A 14,220-nucleotide genomic window follows, 5' to 3' on the forward strand; every position below is an offset into this window, starting at 1 on the left:
TCGTGGTTTTCAGCATTCTTGTTTTTGGCTGAGCTCAGGCATGATTATGAAATGGCCATGTTTTTGTCTCACTCCATCAGGGACACAGATGGACTTCATCTGATGTTGGTATTCTGTGCATTCTTGTTCATGTTCAGCAAGAAATCCCTACCAGAATACAGCTGTCAGGGATGCTTTGTTCTTTCTCAGTGTACATTCAGGTTGTCAATAGAGAACCACTCCCCCTATCCGCAAACTGTTTGGTTCAGATGAGTCTAACTCAGTCCCTTTCCCTAAGGATGGGCACATGATGCAGGTCTGGTGAATGAAAGTTTTGCATCTTTCAGTCCACAGTGAATGTTTCAGAAATGAGCACTTGACTCAAGAAGGGCCAATTACAGACAATATCCACAGAAATTTTGCTGAAGCTACCTGGAAAGAGGTATATTGCTTTAATGATACCATTTAGGTGCAGAGGTTATAAAGGGTTAAGATGTTTTTACTACCTCTACACCAGGAGTAATAAGCCCCTACCCTAAAGCATGTCCATTTCCTGCTAAACACAAGACTATGTTTTCTTAAATTGTCCATTTTCCTTGTTAAATTTGAACTGGAGTATGTACTTTCCCAGAATTGCTTATCCATAAAACATCTACTTCAGAAAACTGGCAATTATCCACTTGCTTTGTCTCATATGTCATATTTTCTGTTTTTCTATTCCTTTTTCTTAACCACCGGAGTGCCTGTAACACATAAAACCTCAGCTAACTGCCACAAGGCACGACAATCTCATTTCAGACTACGATATTGTGTTTTGTAAGAAATATATATATATATATATTTGGTCATTCAGATGACCAAAATTTATTTCTCATATATATTTGGTCTTTGTTCCCTATTTCTGGCACAGAGCTTCTAAACTCCTTGGAATTTTCTGTCATAAAAGCAATAAAGGTATCTTTTGCTACGTTAACAAGGTGATTCCTGGAAAACCCTTAGGTGAAATATAAGCACGAGGAGTCTGGTTGTCAGGAGAACCAACAATGTGGAGGGGAAAGGCTTGTGTAATGAAGCCTCTGAAAACACCTAAAAAGAATGGGGTTCCAAGAGCTTCTGGGTTGGTGAGCACTTAGACATGTAGGTAGAATGGTGCACCTAGACAGGGCATGGAAGCTCTGTGTCCTTTACCCATGCCCTGTCCTATGCATCTCTTCCATGTGACTGTTTCTGAGTTATACCCTTTTATAAAAATTGGTAATACAGGAAGTAAAATGTTTTTCTAAGTTTTGTGAGCTGCACTAGCAAATTAATCAAACCTGAGGAAGGGGTAGTGGGAACCTCTGATTTATAGCTAATTGGTCAGAAACACAGGTGATTACCTAGTCTTGTAATGGTATCTGAAGTGAGGTGGGGAGGCAGTCTTCTAGGACTGGACCCTTAACCTGTGAGATATGACACTATCTGCAGGTAGACGGTGTCAAAATTGAGTTGGTTTGTAGGACACCCAGCTGGTGTCTAGAGAATTGCCTGTTAGTGGTGCAGAAAAACGCCCCCTCCACACGTTGAAAATTGGGTCCAGGAACCCAAAAGACAGACCAACCCTCCTACTAGCAGCTGATGGGGAGCAGAACTTGTCACCCCAAAATATACTCCTTGGGCGTAAGGATTATTTTAGGCTGATTATTTTTAAAAAACAGCAGACATGAGGGAAGTTCTGAAAACCAAGTAGAAGTTACCCTTTCATAAGAGACATTTACATTTATAAAGAAACTTACATTTGAGTTTCTCCCTCTCTGTATCAGAAAAATAACTCAATTTCAAGAAATTCTTATCAATGAAGAAGGCAAGGACTTAAATCTGCATAACAACCTTACCCTTGATTACTCTGCTTTGCCTTGTAACCTCTCATAACTAGCGTCTCACCCCTAACATCTTTTATCTTTAGCTGGAGATGTTATTCATTGTGGTGGTTTGGGGAGTTACAGTTTTCCTGTGTATCTTCCATGCATACAGGAGGTATATATGTTATTAAAATAATTTTTGTTTTTCTCCTGTTAATCTGTCTTTTTATTGCAAGGGGCTCTCAGCCAAAAATCTAGAAGGGTAGAGAAAAAGTTATTTTTCCTCCCCAATACAGCCAATACAAGCTTCCTTGTTCCACTGTGGAGATCTTTCAGGATCCTTTTGAGAAGGTGATGGTGGCCATTTTTGTCTCTATATTGGCAGAGCTTTCTTAAGAAGTAAACAAAGAAAAAAGCAGACTCAAAAAAGAAAATAGAAAAAAGCAGAGTCAAAACATGGAGAAAAATCGTGGTGTCTAAATGGGGTGTCTCTCGATTAGATGGGGCCTCCCAAATGTCTGGCAACTAGGGGATGGAAGCCAGCCAATTGGGTGGAAGGCAATGGGGCAGGAGGTGAAAGAACTCCCCTGAGGAAGAACAAAGGAGATAATTTATTGAATACACTGCAAGGGAGCCCTGGGCAGAAAAGCAGAGGAGAGGCTGTCTGCAAAGAGGCAGAGAGTGGGGGCTGCTTTCAAAAGGGAAAGATGAGGAAGTATGGCAATGTATGTAATTATCCCTTTCTTATTAACTGTTCCTGGTTGTTAAGTAGCCCATTGGTCAGTTAGAGCCTGTGGATATTCTGAAGTGGGTTGCCTGATGGGCCTGTCTGTATTCATCCAGGTGATCTCTGTGGCCCTTTTTAAATTCCACTGCTCAAGTCTGTTTGCCTAAAAGTGGCCTCTACAATGATGTCCGTTGCTCTTGTGAATATTTGCCTCTATTTGAAGTAAAAAACACCTCTGAAATTCTTAGTTATCAATAAATTACCTTTTTGTTTCAAGTATTTTATAGTTGGGTTTCTGTTACCTCCAACAGGAACATAGTTCTCCCACTCCCTCACACAAACATTTTGAACACATGAAGTATGTCAAATAAAAAGAAATCCAAACTAACATAGGGACAGATTTTAATTAGCAAGAAAGACAGGGGCGCCTGGGTGGCTCAGTTGGTTAACCGACCGACTTCGGCTCAGGTCATGATCTCGCAGTTTGTGAGTTTGAGCCCCGCGTCGGGCTCTGTGCTGACAGCTCAGAGCCTGGAGCTTACTTCAGATTCTATGTCTCCCCTTCTCTCTAACCTTCCCCTGCTCATGCTCTGTGTCTCTCTGTCTCTCAATAATAAACAAATGTTAAGAAAAGTTTTTAGAAAGACAAAGGCAGTTGTGAAAATACTCAAGTCTCAGAAATCTGTGTCTCCAAATCAAACAAAAACTTCTTGCATTGTGTGAAGGAAGGGCAAGCAGAGACAAGTTTAATCTTTTAAGGGGATGCTGGACAGGCAAGGGGAAATGACCAGCAGGGGTTGACAGGAAGAGGGTTTTGCTGTGGTCAGCTGATTTCCAGGGAGAAATTGATAAGGAGGGTAAGTTCTACTTTTCAGTGCTTGCTCAGGCTGTGGAGCAGCAGTGGAGCTCAGGGCCCTATAGGAAGGAGGGAAGCCTAATTAGAGTTTGGTCAAGTAGAAGGTAAGAAATGGGCAATAGTGAACACTTGGTCAAGTACAATCAGGCAGTTTGGGTTCTAAAGATCCACAAGTGTCTTGAGAAGGATAATAATCATTCCTTTACATCTAATGCATTATTACTTTAGACTTCCAATTAAGAGATTTAAAATTTAATCCCCATTTCCTTAAGTATAGCATATGTATCTGTTCTTATAGACCACCCTGTTTTTAGACATTATCCTTTTCTTTAAGATAGTATAAAATGGCTCAAATCCCAATTCCATGAACAGTGGAAAACAGTCATCAGCAAAAATCTGTGAGGTTTTCAAGAGAGAGAGAACTTATTTTCCCTGATTCACTCCATACTGCAGCCTGCTTTTCCACCACTATCTCACTCTCCACTGATAATCTGAGCTCCAGAGCTTCAGTCCTTCCATTAGAGGGTAGAGAAAATGCCTTACAAATTGCCCGTGAAATTCTCTTTAATGCCCCTGCTTCTACAACCTCTACTTGTTTATGCACTGAAATTGGTGACCCCACTGGTATTTTTATGTCTCCTTTCCAAGTCCTAATTTGGGAATAGGAAGTTATTGGTACCTAATACCTTATGGCCTCAGACATAAATAAGGCTAAACAGTTAAATTTAACATCCTGTTTTTACATTATTCATATTATGAATGGGTTATGCACAGAAAAGTCAAAATAGTTAAATAAAAATACACTGGAAAAAATTATAACTAAATTATCAGATACAACATTTTTTAAATCACACAGCTATGGAATATGTAGAGTGCTAGGACAAGAACAGGAGAGTACAATGGGAAAAATTACAAAGAAAAAAAGATTAGCTAGCACTTAATTTTTAGTGTGTCATTCACTGCTTTTTAAAATGCATTTTTATATTTCTAATTCCCCAACCAACAACAATACTGATAGGGTTCAGAATTAGTCTCCCCAGAATGAGGCACTTTGGCATGTAGAATAGTTTAAGCTGAAGACAATCAAGACCCAAAAGACTCAAGAAGAGCTTTTACCTCCCCCTTAGCCCTCTCAAAGAATTTCAATAGAGGGCCTGGTCCAGAAAGAGAGCTATCACCAGAAATAACTATAAACAATGGTAAGATGGCAGGGAGATCTGATAGAGCCTGTTTGTACATAGTCCTGTGTCCCATTGTCTCTACATGGCATTATAAACATATGTTCATGAAACATTTTTCTTCCCACCTTCCTGTAAAGTGTTTTCCTGGAAGGGCAGAGGAGAAATTTTTCCTTCTCTAAAATACCAAGGATGATTTTATTGAACTACACACCATAGAGAGTTACTCATGCTGATAACTATGTGTTTCCTTTCAGATATACACCCACTGCAAGAATGCTTTTTAGCTGTGTTATTGTTCTCATCTATCAACCCAAAGCTATCTTAATAGGCAAACTAATAAGAGATTTATCAATATTTTATTTATTTTACTCATAAATGGCAGCTACCATTTCAGAATTCCAACAGGGCAAGGAAACAATTTCTTCAAAAGAAATATTAAGAGATCTAGCTTAATTTAAGTAAAGGTAAAATTTAACAAGATTTAAAACACTTAAAAATTAAAACAGCAAAAAAAATACACTTAGCAAATACTCAATATTCCTTATGGAAATAAAAAATTGTTGAATCAGAGAGTCACTAAAATATTTTTGTTTCAATAAAATATCCTTTAAACATTTTTACTTATAATAAGGAATATGCTGCTATTGCTCAAATGATAGAGAATCTATGCTTATACTGTCATTCCATGATTCAGGCCAGAAATGAAGGGAAGTCTTTGCTAATATATGGATTGCTTATTTTAGGGTTTTCCCCTGGGAAGAAGAAAAATTAGAGCTTAATTAGTAGGCTCAATACCAAACTGTGCATATTTTGTATTACACATTTCACAACTACCTCACATATATTTTAACATGTTTTAATTAATTGAAACTATAGAGTTAATGATACAAATAAAAATTAAGTCATGGAACAATTTTCCTGTATTTTTGAGGCTATCTTCATTTGATACAGCTACCAAGTGAATTGGGAAAAGCTACAAAATATATTTGCTCCTTACCTCTTGACAGACAGGCTTAAACATTTACATAGCTTAAAAACCCATTTGGGCTGCCTTCACTGCATCATCAAGAACTCATTCTGGAATGTTCATGTCAATTAAGCAACATTATTCTTCAAAGGATTCAGAGGTTGAGCACTATACTAGGTTGCATAGGGAGATATGCCTGCCTTCAAAAATCTAATGATCTGGGGCACCTGGGTGGCTCAGTCTATTGAGCATCCAACTTCAATTCAGGGCCTGATCTTGTGGTTTGAGAGTTTGAGCCCCACTTCAGACTCTGTGCGGACAGCCCAGCCTGTAGCCTGCCTCAGACTCTGTGTCTCCCTCTCACCGTCTGCCCCTCCCCCGACTCATGCTCTGTCTCTCTCTCTCTCTCAAAAATAAATAAAACTTTTAAAAAAATGTAAAAAAATCTAATGATTATTTGAGGTTCATAGGTGAACAGGTAGAATCCATATGTATTAGCAAGCTTATGAGAACGAACCAATAGATGAACTGATATTACTGATGACCATAACTCTGAGGTCAAGCAAATACTATACTTTTGATTTCTTTCTCTGTGAAGGCAACCACACAAACCAAATAAAAACACGCCAACTAAAATCCCTACTGGTTTAAACAAACAAACATGAGATAAAATCTTGGCCAGTAGTTCTACAAGTAGGATAATTTTTTAATCTCTCTGAACCTGTTTCTTCCTCTGAGAAATGTGAAAAGTTATTTGTCTCCTAAAACAGAATTATGCAAAGATCTGTTCCTGGCATACTGTAAGCATTCTATAAATGTAACTCTTTATTACGATGCATATAGTAACAATTGCTGACAGATACATAACCCGGGGGAAATCCTGGTATATATGAAAGCACAAAGCAATTTTTTTCTTACAAAAAAACTCAAGAAAATAAAAAGAAGTTAAAATATGAGAGTATGCAGGGGACTTGCCTATGATTTTGCCATTGCTTGTTTGTCCCTCACTGCAATTCTCTCCTATTTCTTTTTTTTTTTTTTAATTTTTTTTTTCAATGTTTATTTATTTTTGGGACAGAGAGAGACAGAGCATGAACAGGGGAGGGGCAGAGAGAGAGGGAGACACAGAATCGGAAACAGGCTCCAGGCTCCGAGCCATCAGCCCAGAGCCTGACGCGGGGCTCGAACTCACGGACCGTGAGATCGTGACCTGGCTGAAGTCGGTCGCTTAATCAACTGCGCCACCCAGGCGCCCCTCTCCTATTTCTGAATACACCCATTTTGGCAGGTTAAAAAAATAATTAAAAAAATAAATAAAAAGAGAAAAAGTATGTAATCACCTCTAAAACCATAAAAGGAAGTTAAAATTTAGATTCTAAGCTTAGAGAATGTAATTTAACAATTTGGATTATATTGGCAATGGGATTCTGGGCTCCACTTTTAGAAAGGAAGGCATACAGAAGTGAATAAACAAGAAGACTAAAAAGAAAAATTTAACTAATATATCCAAACAGAAAATTATATTTTAGGCATGAAGATGGCGCCTCACAGAACTTACACAGAAAGTCTCCCTACAGAATCTAGTGCAATTAAAAAGATAAAATGTGGGAAAAGATTTACAGAGAAACACTAAGCACACGCTAAAAATTTAAATGAACCCTAAAATTCTTTTTTCTGTCCATAAATTTTCAACCCTTTGGTTTATTGTCTAACAGGAAAAATCATACAGTATTCTGGTAGACAGCAAGAAAGCCAAAGTAAACCCTATTATACCATTTTAGTGCCAGAAGCAGGGCCAGAAAGAATGCCACCATCAAGCACTTTCAAATGCCTGTATTCATGGATCTCTCAAAGAAATATCCATATGCTGAATCATATATAAGTAGGGGAAATAAATCAAACTGGGAACTATATAAACTTATAAAAGGAGAAGAGACTAAGAAAAATGTAGGAAGAAGAAGAAAAAGAACGATGGAGAGGAGGATGCTCTTGAGAGAGGAGGAAAGGAGAAGGAAGGCAGACAGGCAGGAGAAATCAGGCAAAACAGACAGGAGTGTAGCATACCTTAGAAGTATTATTTAAAAAAAAAAGGGGGGGGTACCTGGGTGGCTCAGTTGGTTAAGCATCCCAGTCTTGATTTCTGTTCTCATGGTGGTGAGATGAACAGTCCCGAGCTGGGCCTGGAGCCTGCTTAAGATCCTCTCTCTCTCTCTCTCTCTCTCTCTCTCTCTCACTCTCACTCTCACTCTCACTCTCTTTCTCTCTCTTGCCTTCTCTGCCCCCTCCCTGCATGGGCATGGGCGTTCATGTACAGACAAACTCTTTCTCTCTCTCAAAAAAAAAAACAAAAATAAAGAAAGAAAGAAAGAAAGAAAGAAAGAAAGAAAGAAAGAAAGAAAGAAAAGGAAGGAAAAGGAAAGAAAATGTTTAGATAATCCTTCATAGTTTCAAGGAAATTCAAAAGAAATCTGCCTCTATTAAAATGAAGTTATGTGTTATAAACTGAGGCAAAAACAGTATGAGGTAAAAAGAAAACTTCCAGAAATAAGGAATTAAATCTGAGGATGAAACACAGAAATTTAAAATGGATGCAAAGTACCAAAGAGCAAAAATAATGCTTCCAAAAAGTGAATCAGTGGCCTAGAAGCAAGTATTGGAAAAATTACAGAGACAGTAAAGAGAGAATAGTGGGTAGCCTCAAAAAAATACAGAATTTGGAACAGAAAATAAATGTTTCAAGAATATGATGCAAGGAAATTTTTCTATAATAAAAGAAGACCACGTATTCAATCTGAAAGTGCTTACTGTGTACCAACACAATTCATAAGGAATGTTAGTGCAATCACATATGCTAGTGGAATAACTAAACCACAAAGGCTTATATTCCTATAAGCCTCAGTCAGAGAAATCACACCATTTGTTGGGGGAAAATATTAACATTAACTACTATTTCTCTTCAAGAATATTAGACCTAAGAAGTATAAGTGGCAATACCTACAGAATTTTCTTACATAATATTTCCCCCAAACTTTTAAAACTTAAAATAGGCATTATAAAAATGAAAAACCCCAAAAGGACACAAAAACATCCACAATCACAGCAGTTTACAGTTGGACTTAAACTTCAAGTTCTGTGTATGCTTGCATGTGTGTACATTTATACAAGTGAGTGCCCATATTGTGGTTGAGATCTGATAGTATGCATCATTCTTTTTCACATGTAAATATATTTAACAATTTAAATGCCCAATTGGTCATTACTACTTTACAATGTAACACACCAATTCAATCAGGATAGAAATGTAATCTTACCTTTCTCAAGGTCAAAAACTGCTTAAATGACAAAAGTGACAAGTCTTTGGATAAAAAAAATTGTTGGCAGAGTTACAGTTAAACTCTATATCCCAAGGGGCACCTGGCTGGCTCAGTTGGTAGAGCATGCTACTCTTGATCTCGGGGTCTTGAGATCAAGTCCCACCTTGGGTGTAGAGTTTACTTTTAAAAAGATACTACATTCCCCTAATATTCAATTTAAAAGGAGACACAAAGCAGGAGTGCAATAAATATAAAGGTTTTAAGAGAATCCATTATCAGGTCCATAGCATTAAAATAATAGGTAGCAGGTATTTCCATTGAAATGTTTTATGATGTATTCATATAGTATGGACAACAGTAAGCAGACATACATCAATCTTCTCCCTCTTTGTCTGACCCAGTAGTACATTGTGCACTGCTCAAAGAGGTTTACCCATTACTTTCCCCAAACACAAGATTTCATATGAATTTTAAACAAGAAAAACCGTATTTATGAAATGTGTTACTTTACTAGCTCTATTTTAATATACTTCATGCATCTCAGAAAATGTATAAAGAACAGATATTTCAAAAAAGGACATAACAAAAACTAGTAGGGAGGAATAATATCATCTCTCTGTATTTCTCCCTTCCAACCTCTTTCAATCCAATGCTCAAGTCCTGATAAACTATACAGAAGTAGTCTACCAATTATATTTCTGAAAAAATACTTCCCATCAATATTTTCAAAGCTATCCAAAACTCTTATTTTACTACCACTACTTTAAATACGTTGGGAATTTAGACATATCTAGAAAATTTAGCTATCTAAAGTAAGAACTTGTTTGTCCACTTTATACATAGTACCATTAAACACAACTACACATATGTAATGATGATTACCATCCAAGGTAACTTCTAACTGTGACCATCCTGGCCCTCAACCATGTCCTTCTCACTTCCTTCTCTATACTACCAATCCAGGGATAAATATGTTGTTCAGAGGTGGCTGAACAAATGCAAATTACTTTCCAAAAATATTTTACAGAAGACAAAGTTTCAGATGTGTTTCAACACAAAGTGTACAGATGGGCTAATGTGATTCAGATGGCTCTTAAACATCTAGATACTAGATGCTGCAACATTGGGATTTATTTATCCTTTAGGTACTATGAACAGAGCAAAACAAAATATGGCTCAAAAAGGTTTAGCCATTTCATTCCCAAACAGTAAGATTTCACACAAAGTTGAATAAAATATTAACAAAATGTGTTCTTTTACTACCTCTACTGTGTGTATGTGTGTATATAGATAGATAGATAGATAGATAGATAAAGATATATAATTTATTGTCAAATTGGTTTCCATGCAACACCCAGGGCTCATCCCAACAGGTGCCCTCCTCAATGCCCATCACCCACTTTCCCCTCTCCCCTACTCCCCATCAACCCACAGTTTGTTTTCAGTATTTAAGAGTCTGTTATGGTTTGCCTCTTTCCCTCTCTGTAACTTTTGTTCCCCCTTCCCCTCCCCCATGGTCTTCTGTTAAGTTTCTCAGGACCCATATATGAGTGAAAATATATGGTATCTGTTTTTCTCTGACTTATTTCACTTAGAATAATACTCTCCAGTTCCATCCAAGTTGTTGAAAATGGCAAGATGTCATTCTTTTTCATTGCCAAGTAGTATCCCATTGTATATATAAACCACATCTTCTTTATCCATTCATCAGTTGATGGACATTTAGGCTCTACCTCTACTTTTAACAAACTTTGTGCATCTCAGCAAATTTGGAACATGAAAAATTAGATATTTCAAAAAAGGACACAACCTTATCAACTATGTAAGCAGAAGTAGAATAAAATGCATGCACAGATGGGTGGTTATAATATAAGAATATTCTTCAAATTCGAACTCTTCCTTCTCAAGGCCTTTGTTCCTACCTCTGACCCACTGAACAAATGTAGTCCCTGTGTGGCTCCTGGTGTTCATCCTAGTGGTGGCCTAAAGATTCCATTTCCAAAAGGCCTACCAGAAGACATTCTGGACATGTTTTTTTAAGATATGTTTTTTTTTTAAGAAGTTTTTTTAACACACAAAAACTTAATAAAACCTGTTATTTCCAACTCTACTTTTTTATCAAATGTCAGCAACTTCTTTAGGTTTAGAAACCTAGATGCAGCAAAATAAGAATCTGAAGTTGACTTCCAAAAGGCTGACGAAAAAAGTGAGAGAAGACTTTTTACACCATGTGTGTCAAGCGTTTTATAAATGACCAGACCATCTCTCCAAATGTATGGCTTGCCCTGCTGGCTCAAACCGGTACGTCGTTCTATCCTTCCTGTGGCCCACTCCCTCTCCAGGCCCAGCAGCAGGCCTACTGCCCACCTGCTTGTTGCTGACCCCTCCCTTGGCCTTGTCCAGGGCTCCACTCACCTGCGGGGCCAGCAAGGCCTTGCGCTGTCCTGGTCAGCATGAAGCGGTATCTGCTTCACCCTGGGACACATAGTGCAGCCGGGTCCCGGGATGTGCATGTCCCCTGACAGGACGAGTTCATCTCCGTGAAGGTGCCTTCCCCGAGCCTTTGGGCACACTGGCATCTTCCAGCTTCTGCGCCCCACTGCAGGAGTCAAATGGCAAACCACAGTCTGGAAGCGGGGTGGCCTCCACCCTTGCAATCCTGTCACAACACAGGTCGTCGCTGCCGCAGGGTCTGGCGGACTCCACAGCGCACAGCGCTGAAGCAAATGCGCAGGCGTCCTCAGGTGCCTGAGCGCACGGGAGGTTGGCGGGTTCAAAGGGCTTCCGGAACCCTAGTGGGAGCTCACACGTGTAATCGGAAAAGCCCCCAGGGGGCACCAGCTCAAAGGCCGGAAGTGGCTGGAAAATCACCCTGTTCGCGCGAGATCCAACAGTGACTGGAAGGTCCTTTGTTTCCACGGCTTTGGAACTGGTGCGTTCCACAGCCATCGGGCTGGGTTGTGGCGTGAGGAGCCCGGCGGATCCCCACCCCAAGAGTTATACTGTGGCAGAAAGGGCCACTGGGTAAGGAACTCAAAGGCGAGCCGAGCCGTGACTGGAAAGTACCTCAGGGCATCAGTGTGGGGCTGGGATGGTTGCTTTTGAGTCCTAGGGTCCGCACCACGTGGGCAGATTGATGATTTAAAGGAGCCTCCTGGCACCAATGTGTGGGGAAGGATGGTTGACGAAAGGAAAAGCCCTCAATTCCCCAGAACGCTAGCAGGCCAGTGACTGGTAACCAGAAGTGCCCCAGATTGAGGTGCAAGATGATCAGAAGGGCCTTAATTTTCCCAGCAGGCAGGCACACTGTAGGCATTAGTCTGTAGGCAGACTGTAGTTTTGTCCGGGAAAAGTGCACGTCTGGAAATTAGTAAAGAAAGTCTCTCTCTCTCTCTCTCTCTCTCTCTCTCTTTCTTTATAGACAGAGCAGGAGCGTGAGCTGGGGAGAGGGGAAGAGGGAGAGGGAGAGGGAGAGAATCTTAACCCCCAGCGCAGAGCCAGACGTGGGACTGGATCCCACGATCCTGGGATCAGGACCTGAGCCAAAACCGAGTTGGATGCTCAAGTGACTGAGCCACCCAGGTGCCCCAGGAAAATCTCTTAATAGAGTCATTAATGCAATAGAGAGAGAGAGAGAGAGAAAATTGTACTAGGCAGATGTTTAAAGCCTAAGCCAGAAATGGCTTAGAGATGAGGCGGGCAAGCAAAGCTTTTATATACACAGACCATGGGATGGATAGGTGGCTGTGGAAGGAGAAAGGAGTATGCTAAAAACTGCTAGCAGGAGGGCTTACTACTTAACAACTGTTTCAAATATTGCAGTAAGGGAAGGGTTGAGGCAGAAAATGTTTACCTGTGCTTAAGCACCTGAGTCAAAAGTTGGGCCTAAGGTGAGGAAATGAGTTACAGTGCATGAGGTTCACATTAAGTTTACAGCTTAGCTGCCCTAGTCAAGCTAGTCTAAAGCTATGTCAAGCACACAGTGTGATCTTGTCAGTCACTTCTCTTGTTAAAGACAGGTTTCATGATACTGCCTTTGGACAACTCAGGGATGAGGAGAATCTGAAGTAGGGAATGGTTAAGTGTTAATAGTTCTCAGGGTCAGTGTTTTCTCATATTTTTGTGTCTGGGGGACCAGTTAGACCATCTGTTGGACCCAGTGGCAGAGGTCACTTGTTTCAGGGTCCTACAGATCAGGCATCCGAATCAGGCATTTGCCCAAAATGCAAATGATAAAAATTATTATGAGAGGTCATATTCAAGTAAAGAGCAAGGAGTTAAACACTAACAGTATCCAGTCCAATGAATTCCAAGAGGTCAGTGGTTAAAAATCTTGGGATTACTTACCTTTGCTCATTGAGTTGGTGACATTGTCTATAGCATTTGTTACTTCTCTTATAAAGGCATGCCTTGCCTGAGCAATTCCCTGACTTTACCACTGGCCCAGACACTTGTCCTGGAAGAAATTGGCTAATGCACACACAGTCTGCTGCAGTGATGAATCCTTCAAGGTATAAATCAGGTTGGTCTGGCTTTAGCTCAACAGTGCTTCTTCAGATCCTGAAGAAAAGGCCAGCTATGAGGCCACCTATAATCCTTAGAAGGATCTGGTAGTCAGGTTTTAGTTCTTGTCATACCAAGGCAAGAGGGTGTAGAAAAATTGGAAATGTTAGTTTGGAGAAATGTAGCCAGGTATTAAAACCAACTGGAAGAATGAAAAATTTGGTACAGTTTGGGCAAGGTAATAGGACCCATTCCAATTTACAAGCAGATAACAAAAATATTTTTTCCACCTTGGGAGACAAAGCCAATTTAATCTGTACCATAAAAGACAGAATTCGCGTATCCATCATTTACCTCCAACTTACAAAGAGGTACAAAATACATCAGAGACAATGAACAGGACCAGAATTTGATAACCCAGAATGATGTACTATAGTTTTTGTTTGTTGGTTTTGTGTCAGGTATACAACATACTGACTTGACAATTCTATACCATGTGCAATTCTCACTACAATAAGTGTAGTTACCATCTGTCATCATACAACATTATTACTCTGTTACTGACAATATTCCCAATGCTGTATTTTTCATTCTGTTACTTATTTTATAACTAAAATTTTGTACCTCTTAATCCCATCACCTATTTCACCCACCTCCCACCCACCTCTCCTCTGGCAACTACCAGTTTGTTCTCTGTATTTATGAGGGTTTTTTTTGTTTTTTTGTTCATCTGTTTTGTTTTTAGATTCCACAGGTAAGTGAGATCATATGATATTTGTCTTTTTCTCTGACTTATTTCACTTAGCATAATACCCTCTAGGTCCATCCATGTTGTCACAAATGGCAAGATCT

The sequence above is a fragment of the Prionailurus bengalensis genome, chromosome X (assembly GCF_016509475.1).
Source record: "Prionailurus bengalensis isolate Pbe53 chromosome X, Fcat_Pben_1.1_paternal_pri, whole genome shotgun sequence".
Lineage (NCBI taxonomy): Eukaryota > Metazoa > Chordata > Mammalia > Carnivora > Felidae > Prionailurus > Prionailurus bengalensis.